Genomic DNA, 14,753 nt, shown 5'->3' with positions numbered 1-14,753 from the left:
GGTAACTGCAAATATATTTTTTTCCAAAACCATTGCTCAACCAACAAAAAAAAAGGACTCTTTGTGAGTTATCTCCTGGTAAAAATACCATGTTATGTACACAGACAACAAATGCATTTAGCCTAAAACGCAGCACTGTTTTTGGCAAGTTAGCAAAACGATGCGTAATTCAAAACAGGTTTTGACTGGATTCTTATGCCTCTGGGCTGGGTTTAGACAATTGCAATGATTTCATTTGAGCCACAACCGTGTGACATCTGATTCGATACTGATTATTTGGGATATATATCAGATACAGTACATGCCAATTTTACTCAAGGGAAAAAAAAAAAAAAAACTCTTCTGATCTGTATGCAATTGGTTACATTTCACTCAGTGATGTTTTTATAATAATAATTTAATTATATTCATGTTTTCGAAATATACACATGTAAATGCTGGCTAGATTTATTCAATTAAAAAATTATTTAAAAAAAGAAAACAATCGAAGAACAGTAAAAATTATGATGTTTATTCATGTTATTTCAAGCTGAAACCAGTATTCAAGAGAAGGAAATAATCAGTTCAAATTCGTCTTTAACCAAAGTGCTACAGAGATCTGTCAATACACGTTAATGCTTTAATAATGTGTTAAAATAAACATACTTTTGATAAGAAATAAAGCTTTAGATTTCTAATAAACAACAGCACAAAGCCTAGACTAACTAGACTAATCGATTCTTGGTATTTAAGAATCCATATAATTTCATAAAAACAACAACAGAGTAAAATGAAGAAATCTTTATCCATCCCTATACCTTTTCTTTTGAATCTTTAAGTTCGGTGCTAAACAAAAATACAGTGTCAGTGCCAAGTAAGCCAGGGTCAAATTTATCATTAGCTTTCTTTTGGCCCAGACGAAAAGACTCAAGAGAACGGAAACGAGTGTAAATAAACCCAAAGACTACAGCGAACACACCATTGTACGGATCTGGGCACCGTTGAGCATAAAACTCAATTTTCATCAACTGAGCAGCCAGACTCAAACTCAATAGACAAACATTGACACTCCATTTATCAGAAGACATAAGAGCATGTTGACAAATGTGGCTGCCACATTACATAAAACAGGCAACGAAATCAGTACAGTACCATACAGAGAGAGCTGAAGCAGGGACACCAGAAGGAATACACAGAGATATCAAAAACCTTTTTAAACAGGCATGTCCTACAAAGCCTACAAATAACCAAAAGGCACAATTCCAACCATAACAATTGACAATATTCATATATACATATTTAAATGCGCATTATCATTTAACTTGGTTCATGTGCATCTTCTTCCCCCGGTTAGACGCCTGTAGCTTACTTTACAACAACGTGGAGGTTTGTAATTAAATCGCAGCTTTCTCTTCTGCACACAACACCGAAGAAACTAGGGAAAATAATGTTTTGACTTTGGTTTCTTCTTCATGAAGAATTAATAAGCGCTGAATATTTCAGAGACAAAAACAAAGCAGAACGTAGCTGTGTTTGAGAAATTTGTTGGCAAAATATAAGACGCCGGTATGACCGTTTGCGGTACTTTAAGCGCTCTTTTATTAAGACAAAATGGCATAAGGCTGACAAAACACAAATCTCAGACGTCTTCATTTCAACAGCTTGCCAACTTCCAAACAACAATCACTTACGGTCACGTCGTTCCAAAGATATACGACTTTCATTCCTTTTTTTAAAATACAAATTAAGACTTTTTTTTTATTTTACCCGAAACAAAATAGATCGCCGTTTCTTCGCTTAAAGCGCATGCAACCAATAAATATGGATTCCTTTGACGACGTCATTTCGTACTTTTTGATCCATTCGTGTTTCGCTTGTGAGGATTTTCAACGGGTGAACAAAAATATCTTTATCGGTGTTCCAGGGCTAACAAGCGACTTATGGCTTCGGATAGACGTCGATTTCTTTTTTTGAGTGAACCGTTGCCTTCAAACACCCAGCGGGTGGCAATGCAAAACCGCCCTCAGTAGACATCAGAGCGTGCTAAACACTAGCATCGTAGGCCTCGACAAACGGGTAGCTGCACCACTAAATGGCAGGACAAATTGTGCTCAAACAGCCAACGAAACCTTTGGTCCTTAACACAGAAGAACTGAGATTTTGGCCAGTGTGTAATAACACCCATTACACCGTCTGTTCCGGCTCTGAGCTTTGCGCTGTCCTTGTGAAATGACCTTGTACTAGTTAAGTGATTTTATTGTTTGGCAGGTTAGGGTTACAGAGGATGTTGCGTGGTAATTACATTTGCCTGATATTCTTTGTGTACGTCGGGATGTAATGACTTATGACTGATTAAATCTGCAAATCAGCTATGCTTAAGTTCTTCACCCTGCTGCCTTTTCTAATTACCTCAACCTGATTGCTGCTCCGCTGTTCTCTTTTTTTCAATTGTGAAAAACACCCACACAACAAAGACCGCTCCACTGCTTCAAAGAAGAAAAGAAAAAAATGCAAGTCCGCCATGTGACGTCGTCTCATTCAACATGCAAAACTAAATCTTTATAGCCATTTCCAGACAAGAAATAATAAAAAAAAATAAGCTTATTTTCATTTATCACAATAATATTACAATCCATTTTAGTCCATGTGATGAAACTGTCACCAATAATACGTTACCGACGTTTTTGTTGGAACTGAAATATCTGAAAAAAGGATAATCTAGGAAGATCATTTAAAATGTGAAATTTGCATTTATTTAAAGATGAGCAGGAAAAACCCTTTTCCCGAGAACTCTTTAATAGAAAGAACAACAAAGAAAAGACGACAACAAAAGGTGCTTTCGCACGTATAGTTCTAGGAACATAGTTCTAGGAACATGTCAGGGTCAGGGAAATTCCTAGAAAACATTTCTTCTGCAGGGCTGTTTTTCTGGTTGTATTCGCCCCGGCAGGTGGAACACTCAAGCCGCTGACAGTGACGGCTCTTTGCACGGCATTAACAAATATCAAAAGTGATCACAGTTGGTGTTGCTGTGCGTCATGTTTTTCATGATAATGGGAAAGGAATGTTACGTATCGTTACAGCCGAGCAAAGAACACAACACTGCAGACAACGGTAAATGCCGTTATCACGTTTTTCCACGTTCGTGGAAGAAATATTTTTTTGAAACGGCGTTTTGAAAATGCAGCGTAGCCGGTGCTTTGGCTAATCAACATATAGTCACGCCACTGATAGTTCCTAGAACTTTTTAAATCCCTTCTCTGAAGTAGTAGCTAATTTGGTTCCTCCAAACGGAGTTCCTAGAACTAAAACCACTCCTAGTTTCTGTGGTGCAAATGTGACAAAATGTGGGTAGCTCAACAATTAGTTTTGGCTACTAGGAAACAGTTCCCGTGGTCCAAAAGGCCCTGATGTTCCATTGACCCCGCTTAATCAATACAACATAAAATCCCACAAGATCATTGATCAGGAACTGCAAGATACAGTGACGGTCAATAAGCCGCATGTCTGACACTTTTATCTGACCTATAGTGGACAATACAGCCTATATGAGTCCGGTTTCATTTGAAAAATTAACTCCAACGGCAATCCTACATAGGGGTGTAACGATTCACGTATCATGTATCGGAGGGTTCATGGTCATTTTCACGCAAACCGTGCTGCATTTGTTATCACGGGAACATCCCAGCTGAAGATAACGGTGACATTACGTCGCTCCCCAAATAACGAAATAAAGACACGCTCTGCTCACAGAAGTCCCCACTGGCAAGGGGATAAGGATGATCACTTTGATTTGGAAATGACACCCCTAATCCAACAGCATCCAGTGTTTTCGTATTCAGATGTCTCTCCTCTGAGAGCTACCTTGGAATCGGGAAATCTCAAGACCCATGATCTGCGTTAAAGGAAGTGCATTGTTTTGAGGATGCAGACATCCCCTTGCACACAAAGCACTAACAAATACCGCATCCAGTACGAACGTCTGGAATTAAATAGCTGTATATGTCAATAGTCAAGGGATTAATTTGATTTTAAACGCATTAACTTATTTAGTGTCATTGGTCTGCAGTGTGCACACGTGGTTGCGCTTTCAGCACAATGTAGGCTTTGTATCTCGTCTTGTTGTTCTGCTACATCTCATTTAAAACACATCCATAGTATATAGACACCATTTCCCATTATAGACATTTTTTTCCTACTCCAGAAAATGTCCCATTGTTCTTGTGACTTCATCTGAATCGAGTCTGTCACACTGCTGGTTGTTCTTGTCACGCTGGAAAATCGCCTAGATTCAGCCACTAAGCCAGATGCACACACAAACCCAGACACCTATAATTGCATAAACCTTCCATAGTCTTCTACAGTTTCTGGTGTAACTAGATAGAATCATTTATTAATAACAACAATACATTTTTCCATCACCAGGGATTAAGCACAGAACACATCACCGATGCGCCAACAGCTGCACAAACCATACAGAATATTATATATATAAAAAAAATATTCTGTATGGTTTGTGCAGCTGTATAATATATATATATATATATATATATATATATATATATATATATATATATATATATATATATATATATATATATATATATATATATATATATATATATATCTCAATTAGTGTATGTGTATATATATATCTCTCAATTAGTGTATATATATATATATATATATATATATATATATATATATATATATATATATATATATATATATATATATATATATTGTGTGTGTGTATTTTAATTATTATTTAAATATTAAGATGACACAACTGAAAATATATAATTAATATTGTACAAATAATATTATATAGCCATTTCTATTCAGTTAGGTCTCCATTTATGGTCATCCTAGGAAAGCATGCATCTGTGTATCTTCTGAAATCTGGAAGTGAGCTTTATCCATTTAAAACTTTCACCCCTAGCAGCCAACCAGCACGTTCTCCCCAGTCTGCTCACCTGGCAGATAAAGAGGGTTTGCATATCATGTGGATAGATAGCATCAGACTGCACTTGAGGGCTGCCGTGAGGTATTTAATTGAACTTCAGCATGCATTGCAAACGAAGCGCCAGCGAACGCCGAAGGAAGGGGGTTATGAATATGAAGCACGCCGAACTCAACACTGCGTGCGTTTTGAACGCAAACACAAGGTTTACAAGCAAAAGCGCACAGATGTTGTGCAGCCATCGCCGCAAAAACGGCACAGCTGGATCACGGGCTCAAACAATCTCGTATCGCGTCTCTTTCTTGCATTGTGTCCACGGAGACGACAGGAGCAACGTGGAGTAAATGACGGCGAGGATGGATGTAGCGCAACAACAACAAAAAAAACCAACCATGCGGGAAAATAAACAGATCCTAATAACGTGCCTGTCATTTATCGCTGTGGTTTCGGAGTCATTACATCTTGCGTTCACAAATCACTGCTGATATAACGGAGCGGGGCGCGCGCGCGCGGCTTACCTGAGAAATCAGCCCGCGTTCATTGTTCTGTTAAGAGGGTAATATATTCCTCTCGATCCTTTCCAGCCGCTGCTGTTTGCGCGCTTTGATAAAGACAGAGCTGGAGGCGTGCTGCGGGATTGGTGCTGCTGCTCCAGCGGTAACGGAGGACCGTGCAGTCGGTGTCTTTGATTTCTCCAGCTCTCGTTGTGTTTTATCAGATGAGTTTCGTGGAGGGGGCGGAGCGTCGGAGCTGCTTCTTTAAACAGAACGCTTGATTGACAGATAGCGGCGCTCTAACCATCTCAGCAGCTCTATTGGATTAGTTAGGTTTTAAGGTGATAGCAAATATTGCATAAACGTGAAGAAGAGCTTTAGAGATGCCATGGACAGTAGCGTGTTTTGCTTTGATCAGTAGCGCTGGTCTTTTACTATTTTCAAATATATTTGCGAGAAAGCGTTTACGCTAGGAACCACGTGTCTGTTTTTTTTTTTTTTTTTTAGCTAATATATATATAGTATATATATATATATATATATATATATATATATATATATATATATATATATATATATATAAGAATGATAATAAAGAATATTTTAATTTACCACATAAGGCTTGTCTGTATGACAATGCACTTTAACCATATTTCAGAGACCATAAAAGTGATTCTGGAGGTACACTCTGCTTGAGGACCTTGAGGATAAATGTTGAGATCTAAGTATATCTGCAATAACTTCAAAGACTTTATTTGAAGTAGTTTTTTGCACAATGTAGTAGTCTCTTTGAGTAATTCTAAATTTGGTACTCATAGTGAATCAGTCTTCTGGGTTAGCCTGCAAACTGACCTCATAGCACTGCCCTGAGAACAGTAATGTGAATGGTGATCATTGCTGGGTGAAACCGTTGACAACCTGAAACATCATGAAGAAGTGTGCCAAATTACAGAGTATTTGGTGAAACATAATAACAGATACGCTAGATTAGTTGTTTGCCGTTTCCATTTTCATGTAAAAGCAGCAATTTTATATATATGTTGTATATATACAGTATATATGCTGATTACTCTTCCATACTTATTCAGACTTTTTTTCCACTACATACTCATATAGATATTTTAGGTGAGACTAGCTAATTATAGCAAATTATATTTCATTATTGAAATCTGCCAGACTCTGTAATCTTGCACCACATGTGTTCAAAAACTGCTGTGTCATCTGAACTAACATTATTCACACAAAAAAACAACAAAAAAAACCCTTAAATATATATATGCTGGGTTTGATCTAACAAATGTCAAAAAATCATGAATGGAGGACACCGTGATCAGTTGTTTTTGTTGTGCGGCATGGGTTTTATGATAATGGACATCAAGGTCCAATGTAAACAATTTACACGACTGGACGAGCAAGAAGTTGGGCAAAGAGACTAAATTTTATATAATAATTTGCGGTGTTACATATCATCAAAGCTGAGAAAAGAACACAACACTGCAAGACAACCGGTAAATGCTGTTAACGCGGTTTTCCATGTTCGTGGAAAAAAGTTTTACAAATGCAGTGTAGCTGGTGCTTTGCCAGCTTCAAAATCAACATATAGTTACGCCACTGATAGTTCCTAGAACTTTTTAAATCCCTTCTCTGAAGTAGTAGCTAATTTGGTTCCTCCAAACAGAGTTCCTAGAACTAAAACAACTCCTAGTTTCTGTGGTGCAAATGTGTCAAAAAGTGGGTAGCTCAACAATTAGTTTGGCTACTATGAATTAGTTCAGTGAAAAAGGCCCATGCTGGAAAATAGTCTAATAGTCTCTCCAGCATGTCCTAGGTCTTCCCCAGGGCCTCCTCCCGGTGGGACATGCCTGGAACACCTCCATCGATAGGCATCCGGGGGGCATCTGGAACAGATGCCCAAGCCACCTTAGCTGGCCTCTCTTGATGTGGAGGAGCAGCAGGTCTACTCCAAGCTTCTCCCAAGTGAGTAAGTTCCTCACCCTATCTCCAAGGGAGCAACCAGCCACCCTACGAAGGAAACTCATTTCGGCCGCTCGTATCCAGGATCTCATCCTTTCGGTTATGAGCCAGAGCTCATGACCATAGGTGAGAGTAGGAACGTAGATCAAACAGTAAATCGAGAGCTTCGCCTTACAGCTCTGCTCCTTTTTCACCATGATAGACCGGTATATCAACTGCATTACTGCACACACTGCACCGAACCATCTGTCGATCTCTCGCTCCATCCTTCCCTCACCTGTGAACAAGAAACCAAGATACTGAAACTCCTCCACCAGTGGCAGGAACTCCCCATCAACCTGAAAGGGGCAAGCCACCCTTGTCCGACTGAGAACCATGGCCTGATTCTCATCCCAGCCACTTCACACTTGTCTGCAAACTGCCCCAGTGCACGTTGTAGGTCCTGGATAGATGCAGCCAGCAGGACAACATCATCCGCAAAAAGCAGAGACGAGATCCTGTGGTCACCAAACTGGACCCCCTCCGGCCCCCGGCTGTGCCTAGAAATCTTGTCCATAAAAATAATGAACAGGACCAGTGACAAAGGGCAGCCCTGCCGGAGTCCAACATGCACTGGGAACAAGTCTTTCCCAGGGAGGCTGAGGAGTGTGTTCCCCCTGTAGTTGGAATACACCCTCAGGTCCCCCTTCATGAAAAGACGAACCACCACCCTGGCCTGCCATTCCAGAGGTACTGTCCCTTGCCTCCATGTGATACTGCAGAGGTGTGTCAGCCAAAACAGCCCCACAACATCCAGCGACCTGAGGTACTCAGGGTGGATCTCGTCCACCCCTGGTGCCTTGCCACCAAGGAGCTTCTTAACTACCTCGGTGACCTCAGCCAGGGTGATGGCTGATTCTCCCCCTAGGTCCCCTGCCTCTGCTTCCTCAGTGGAAGGCACTTTGGCAGAATTGAGGAGATCCTCAAAGTATTCCTTTTTCTGGAGGTACACTCCGCTTGAGGACCTTGAGGGTAAATGCTGAGATCTAAGTATATCTGCAATAACTTCAAAGACTTTATTTGAAGTAGTTTTTTGCACAATGTAGTAGTCTCTTTGAGTAATTCTAAATTTGGTACTCATAGTGAATCAGTCTTCTGGGTTAGCCTGCAAACTGACCTCATAGCACTGCCCTGAGAACAGTAATGTGAATGGTGATCATTGCTGGGTGAAACCGTTGACAACCTGAAACATCATGAAGAAGTGTGCCAAATTACAGAGTATTTGGTGAAACGTAATAAGAGATACGCTAGATTAGTTGTTTACAGTTTCCATTTTCATGCAAAAGCAGCAATTTTCTAAATACAAACACTTCCATTGCAACAAAAAATACAGTATATATGCTGATTACTCTTCCATACTTATTCAGACTTTTTTTCACTACATACTCATAGATATTTTAGGTGAGACTAGCTAATTATAGCAAATTATATTTCATTATTGTTCATAACAGTTATTTTATTAGGTCGTACCCATTTAAAAAGTCCTTGAAATCTGCCAAACTCTGTAATCTTGCACCACATGTGTTCAAAAACTGCTGTGTTATTTGAACTAATATTTTTCACACACACACACACATATATATATATATATATACCACCGTGATCAGAGTTGTTTTTGTTGTGCGGCATGGGTTTTATGATAATGGACATCAAGGTCCAATGTAAACAATTTACACGACTGGAAGAGCAAGAAGTTGGTCAAAGAGACAACATTTTAATTTTAATAATTTCAAATAATACTTTGTGATGTTACAGTACATATCATCAAAGCTGAGAAAAGAACACAACACTGCAAGACTACCGGTAAATGCTGTTATCGCGGTTTTCCATGTTCATGGAAATTTTTTTTTTTTAAATGCTGTTTTAAAAATGCAGTGTAGCTGGTGCTTTGCGAGCTTTGGAACATCAACATATAGTTACGCCACTGATAGTGCCTAGAACTTTTTAAATCCCTTCTCTGAAGTAGTAGCTAATTTGGTTCCTCCAAACAGAGTTCCTAGAACTTAAACCACTCCTAGTTTCTGTGGTGCAAATGTGTCAAATAGTGGGTAGCTCAACAATTAGTTTGGCTACTATGAATTAGTTCCCGCAGTGAAAAAGGCCCATGCTCCTCCCAGTGGGACATGCCTGGAACACCTCCATCGATAGGCATCCGGGGGGCATCTGGAGCAACCAGCGACCCTATGGAGGAAACTCATTTCGGTCGCTTGTATCCAGGATCTCATCCTTTCGGTTATGAGCCAGAGCTCATGACCATAGGTGAGAGTAGGAACGTAGATCAAACAGTAAATTGAGAGCTTTGCCTTACAGCTCAGCTCCTTTTTCACCATGATAGACCGGTATATCAACTGCATTACTGCACACACTGCACCGATCCATCTGTCGATCTCTCGCTCCATCCTTCCCTCACCCGTGAACAAGAAACCAAGATACTGAAACTCCTCCACCTGTGGCAGGGACTCCCCGCCAACCTGAAGGGGGTAAGCCACTCTTGTCTGACTGAGAACCATGGCCTGATTCTCATCCCAGCCACTTCACACTCAACTGCAAACTGCCCCAGTGCACGCTTTGGCGGGATTGAGGAGATCCTCTAAGTATTCCTTATTCTGGAGGTACACTCCGCTTGAGGACCTTGAGGGTAAATGTTGAGAACTAAGTATATCTGCAACAATTTATTTGAAGTAGTTTTTTGCACAATGTAGTAGTCTCTTTGAGTAATTCTAAATTTGGTACTCATAGTGAATCAGTCTTCTGGGTTAGCCTGCAAACTGACCTCATAGCACTGCCCTGAGAACAGTAATGTGAATGGTGATCATTGCTGGGTGAAACTGTTGACAACCTGAAACATCATGAAGAAGTGTGCCAAATTACAGAGTATTTGGTGAAACATAATAACAGATACGCTAGATTAATTGTTTGCCGTTTCCATTTTCATGCAAAAGCAGCAATTTTCTAAATACAAACACTTCCATTGCAACAAAAAATACAGTTTATATGCTGATTACTCTTCCATACTTATTCAGACTCTTTTTTACTCCATGCTCATATAGATATTTTAGGTGAGACTAGCTAATTACAGCAAATTATATTTCATTATTGTTCATAACAGTTATTTTATTAGGTCGTACCCATTTAAAAGAGTCTGCCAGACTCTGTAATCATGCACCACATGTGTTCAAAAACTGCTGTGTCATCTGAACTAACATTTTTCGTGAAAAAAAAAAAATGCTGGGTATGAACTGGCAGGAAGCTTCTGCTATATGATACACTGTGGTGCAGCAAGCTAACCTCCCTTATAGTGAAAACAGTCTGCCTCTTAATTGTTTCATTACTAAATGTCAATAAGTAAATGTCTTGCCAATCTGCGGTTATTCATTCATTTGTGTGCCATTACAGGTTATTGCTTCGTTGGCAGCACAATTACATTGATGCAGTGAAATTCCAGCTATGACTGCATGTGTTATTTGATTGGAAAGGTCATTGGTGAAGAGAGACCAAGATGACAATGCTCGTCACGCTGCTAGTGTTGATGATGGGGGAGAGAGTGTACAATTGCTCCTCCAGGGTGATGAGAAAATTGAACCATTTGTTTGGCATTGGCATTGAACACCTGTGTGGAAAAAAGAACAAAAAAAAGGTTGTGTAACCAGGTGCATTTGAGTATACACAGCTGAAGTATTGCATGTTAATCTGTTTATGTGATATTCATAACTCAGGCCAAAAATGTATTTATGATACATATATTTACAATGCATTATTTGCTGAAACAGCACAGTGCTAGCATGCTGTAGTGTATATACATAATATTTGTGCCTTATAGTTGCATTTGGCAGATCTGACTTGATGATATTAACATTTACTTTGGTTCTGTGCCCTAGTTTGGTAAGTTGTTGTCACAATGTCCTATTTGTTTTACTCATTTAGTTCCTCATTATCTACTCTGTATTTAAGCCACTTTTTTGTTTTTGTCCGCTATCGCCTTTGTGTTAGCAGAAAAGCTGCTGCATCATTTGCATTAAAGATCAGTTAACAGATTCACCTCCCCTTGTCTTCTTCTTTTGCCTCACCTGAAGTGACAAATAGTGCTATACACGTTTGTTCTTGGAGCTTTCAGTTTTTGAACTTGGTGACAGTCATTGACAGAGAAAAATCTTTTCCGTGTTCCTTCCATCCATTCAAGTTCGGGACGACAGGTGAATCAGTAAATAATACGAGAATTTTCATTCTTTGCCTGAGCTACCCCCTTTAAACCTTGTTTACCTCGATATTGCCAAGTTTGAGTTTTCTGGGTTAAAACCAGGTCTAGACTCTCTTTAAAGGCATCTCTCCACCTTTTATCCCTCCCTACCCGGTAATCCCTCATTAGTCAAAGCCTCCTCTCCTTTCCTCCCACTTTCCTCGCCTCTCACTGGGCCGACTTGTTGGTAGCAGAACAAAGTTATAGCTGCTACTTCTGTATTTTCCACCTCATTACCTTTTAAATCTATTGAGCTCCTGCATCCTGTACCTTTGAAATGTTACCGCTCTAGCTATTTTCTAACTCTGTGCTCCCATCAAAGATGAGCCGCTTTAAAGTCTCAGCACTTTTGGAGACAGCACATTATGTAGTGAGGGCCTGAAGTAATGAGACTTTTCCACTGGATGACCAACTGTTATTTATCAACACACGCCATTTGTTCAATGATCCTGCGGTCTAATGGCTTACTGTATGGTTTATTCTCTGTTCCCCATATGCTCTCATATCCGCATTAGCATAGACGCCGAACTTGGATCAAAGAATAAATATCAAGCAAGGGTGCTTTGTCATGTTCCTTCTTTTGAATACCAGCATTATTGTGATCAGAGTCACTTAGTGTCTTCATTATCATCACAGCCTCCAGTAACTCTTCAGCTTTATTATCATCGTCATCATCATCATCATCATCATAATCTTTAGTTTAGAACAGTATTTTCTGCATCTGTTTAATATTTCCCTTCACTCCACTGACTCATAGGAAGAAAAGGAAATTTGCTGCTAATGTTTGCCTAACATCTGCCCAATGCTCTGATTTATTTCTGTTTGTTGTGTTTAAGGATGATAATTAGGGCAGTTAGAGAGCCGAATGAGGAACGGTAACCATAGGGACAGAGAGATTGTGCCACTCAGGCTTTTTTGGCGAGACACAAAAAAGACATTTTAGCCATTGAGACCCATCTGCTCTGATCAGCGTCCTCTGATTGAATGTAATGTGGGTCAGTTCATTTCAAAGAGGCCCATTTTAACCCCTTTTTTAGTTGGTCTTTACTTCTCTTCACATGCACATTGGAGCCGGCCTCTTGTGTGGAGTCTGAAAAAGCTAAATGAAATGGTTTGTGTTCCAGGCACTGAAGCATATGTGATTTCTAAAGGCAACTTTCAAAGGTCATTGTTGCGTCCAAGAAGTGAAAATGTCAGCAACGGAAGAAACCTCTCGCTTTCAGTCTGTTTTTTTTTGTCCCTTATTGCTGGCGGCTGTAAAAGTGGTTCAGAGCGAACCAAATGGTGTTGATGGTGTTGTGCATTGCCCGCAGAAAACTCTCCTACAGTTAGCGGATCCCCAGCTGAGCTCAGCCATTCCTTACAGCCTCCTACTGGGCCCCAACAGCCTCTTCCTGCTGTCCTGAGATGGAGCTATTTGGCAGAACCAGCGTAAACCGGTGCAGACATCTCTCCTAACGTAAACATGCAGTGCTGGGAAGAGGAAGTGTTGCACATGGAAATGACATGAACTCTTAGTTCTGAATAACTGCTTTTTATGTGCCGTTGCTTTGTCTGCCCATCATTTGTGTGTGTTTTTGATCCAACAATTGGTCAGAGGAGTTTGAACGATTATAACTAGAATGGTAACTTAAACTGAACCCCTTAGATTTGGACACAACTCATGAGAAAATTAATCAAAAGACTCAAGACATTTATTGTTCCTGTAAAGGGATTTCTTAAAAAAATGAATTGTCTTCTTTTTTTTAAGCAAACTAGAATCATTCAAAATGTAGATGAGTCTGTTTCTTTGTCAGAAATTTAGCATTACACCACTTTCCAAACATCACAATAATACCACAAGTAACTCACAGTCGTTCAGTTAATGTCTTGTGAAGTGAAAAGTGTATTTATAAGTCTGTCGTTTTTGAAACAACTGCTACTTCTGACTAAAATATGACTCTATAATTCATCATAGTTGTCATTACTGAATTTGCATACTTCCTTTAGTTCCTTACTGTTATTTTAAAATATGGAGCATAATAACAAACAATTGAGATGCAATGGTAAATATATATATACACACACATATATATATATATATATATATATATATATATATATATATATATATATATATATATATATATATATATATATATATATATATATATATATATATATATATATATAAAAAGAAAAAGATAAATATATAAATATAGATTATTTAAAAATAGATAGAATCTTGTTGATCTGTAACATCCAAAAAGCCATTAAAAACACAATAGTATCCACCAATTTTCTTTTCCTTTTCTTTTTTCAATGTTTCTTGTTTTAATGTGCAAGTCTTCAGCTGCACGTAAACAGCCCTGTTATCATGTCGTTTTATTATCATGATTATAAATCACACTTATTTGTCTTTCTTCTTCTTTTTTAACCTATAAGGCTATTTAGGCTAATGCATGAAACCGCTTACTTCCTCATTGAAAAAATAAGGTGGATAGAACAACTAGGACACGCTCAAATACGACAAGTTTATATTTACAACTAAACCCTTTTCCCCACCTTATTTACAAACGAAGTTCATTCTTTTTTTGTACTGCGTTTTTAGGTCTGATTTAATCCATGTTGCCAGGTAATGTGTACATTGTGTATGCCAAAATGTACAGGAATCTTTTGACAATAAAAACAGTATCAGCAACATTTTATTATGTAAATATGCTTTATTATACCTAAACAATGCTAAAATACATATAAAGTGCAGCAACTTTCTAACAGTCTATCTAACAATCAGAACAAATCCAGTGTGTAGAGATTCATGTAACAGCTGAAGCAGTGTAAAGGCAATGACTGAACAAAAAAAAACCGAGGTAACGCGGGGCATATGCTGTAGGGTTTTGCATTGGTTAGCTCCAGGAACTCTGCCACCAGAGTTATAGGAACTATGTAAATATGTTCCAAAAACTCAGTGCATCAGTAAATGAGGAACTAAACAGACAATAGTCTAACAAAAATACCCACAGGGGGAAAAAAAAGACACATTCAAGGAAATGAAACAAAAACAACAAAAACAAAAAAGACCCAGAAA

General features: G+C 38.9%; 1 protein-coding gene across 1 annotated transcript in view; it reads right to left on the bottom strand.

Annotated features, from left to right (window-relative positions):
- st6gal2a (ST6 beta-galactosamide alpha-2,6-sialyltranferase 2a) overlaps positions 1 to 5,686 on the bottom strand; it is a 49,154-nt gene extending 43,468 nt beyond the window's left edge. Inside the window, exon 1 of the mRNA XM_043248733.1 lies at positions 5,461 to 5,686. The gene's annotated coding sequence lies outside the window, so the exon portion shown is untranslated. The remainder of the gene's footprint in view (positions 1 to 5,460) is intronic.
- Between the last annotated feature and the right edge of the window lie 9,067 nt (positions 5,687 to 14,753).

The sequence above is a fragment of the Puntigrus tetrazona genome, chromosome 9 (assembly GCF_018831695.1).
Source record: "Puntigrus tetrazona isolate hp1 chromosome 9, ASM1883169v1, whole genome shotgun sequence".
In the NCBI taxonomy this organism is placed as follows: Eukaryota; Metazoa; Chordata; class Actinopteri; order Cypriniformes; family Cyprinidae; genus Puntigrus; species Puntigrus tetrazona.
The sequence above is the reverse complement of the archived record's forward strand: the minus strand, read 5'-3'. Positions and strand labels throughout refer to the sequence as shown.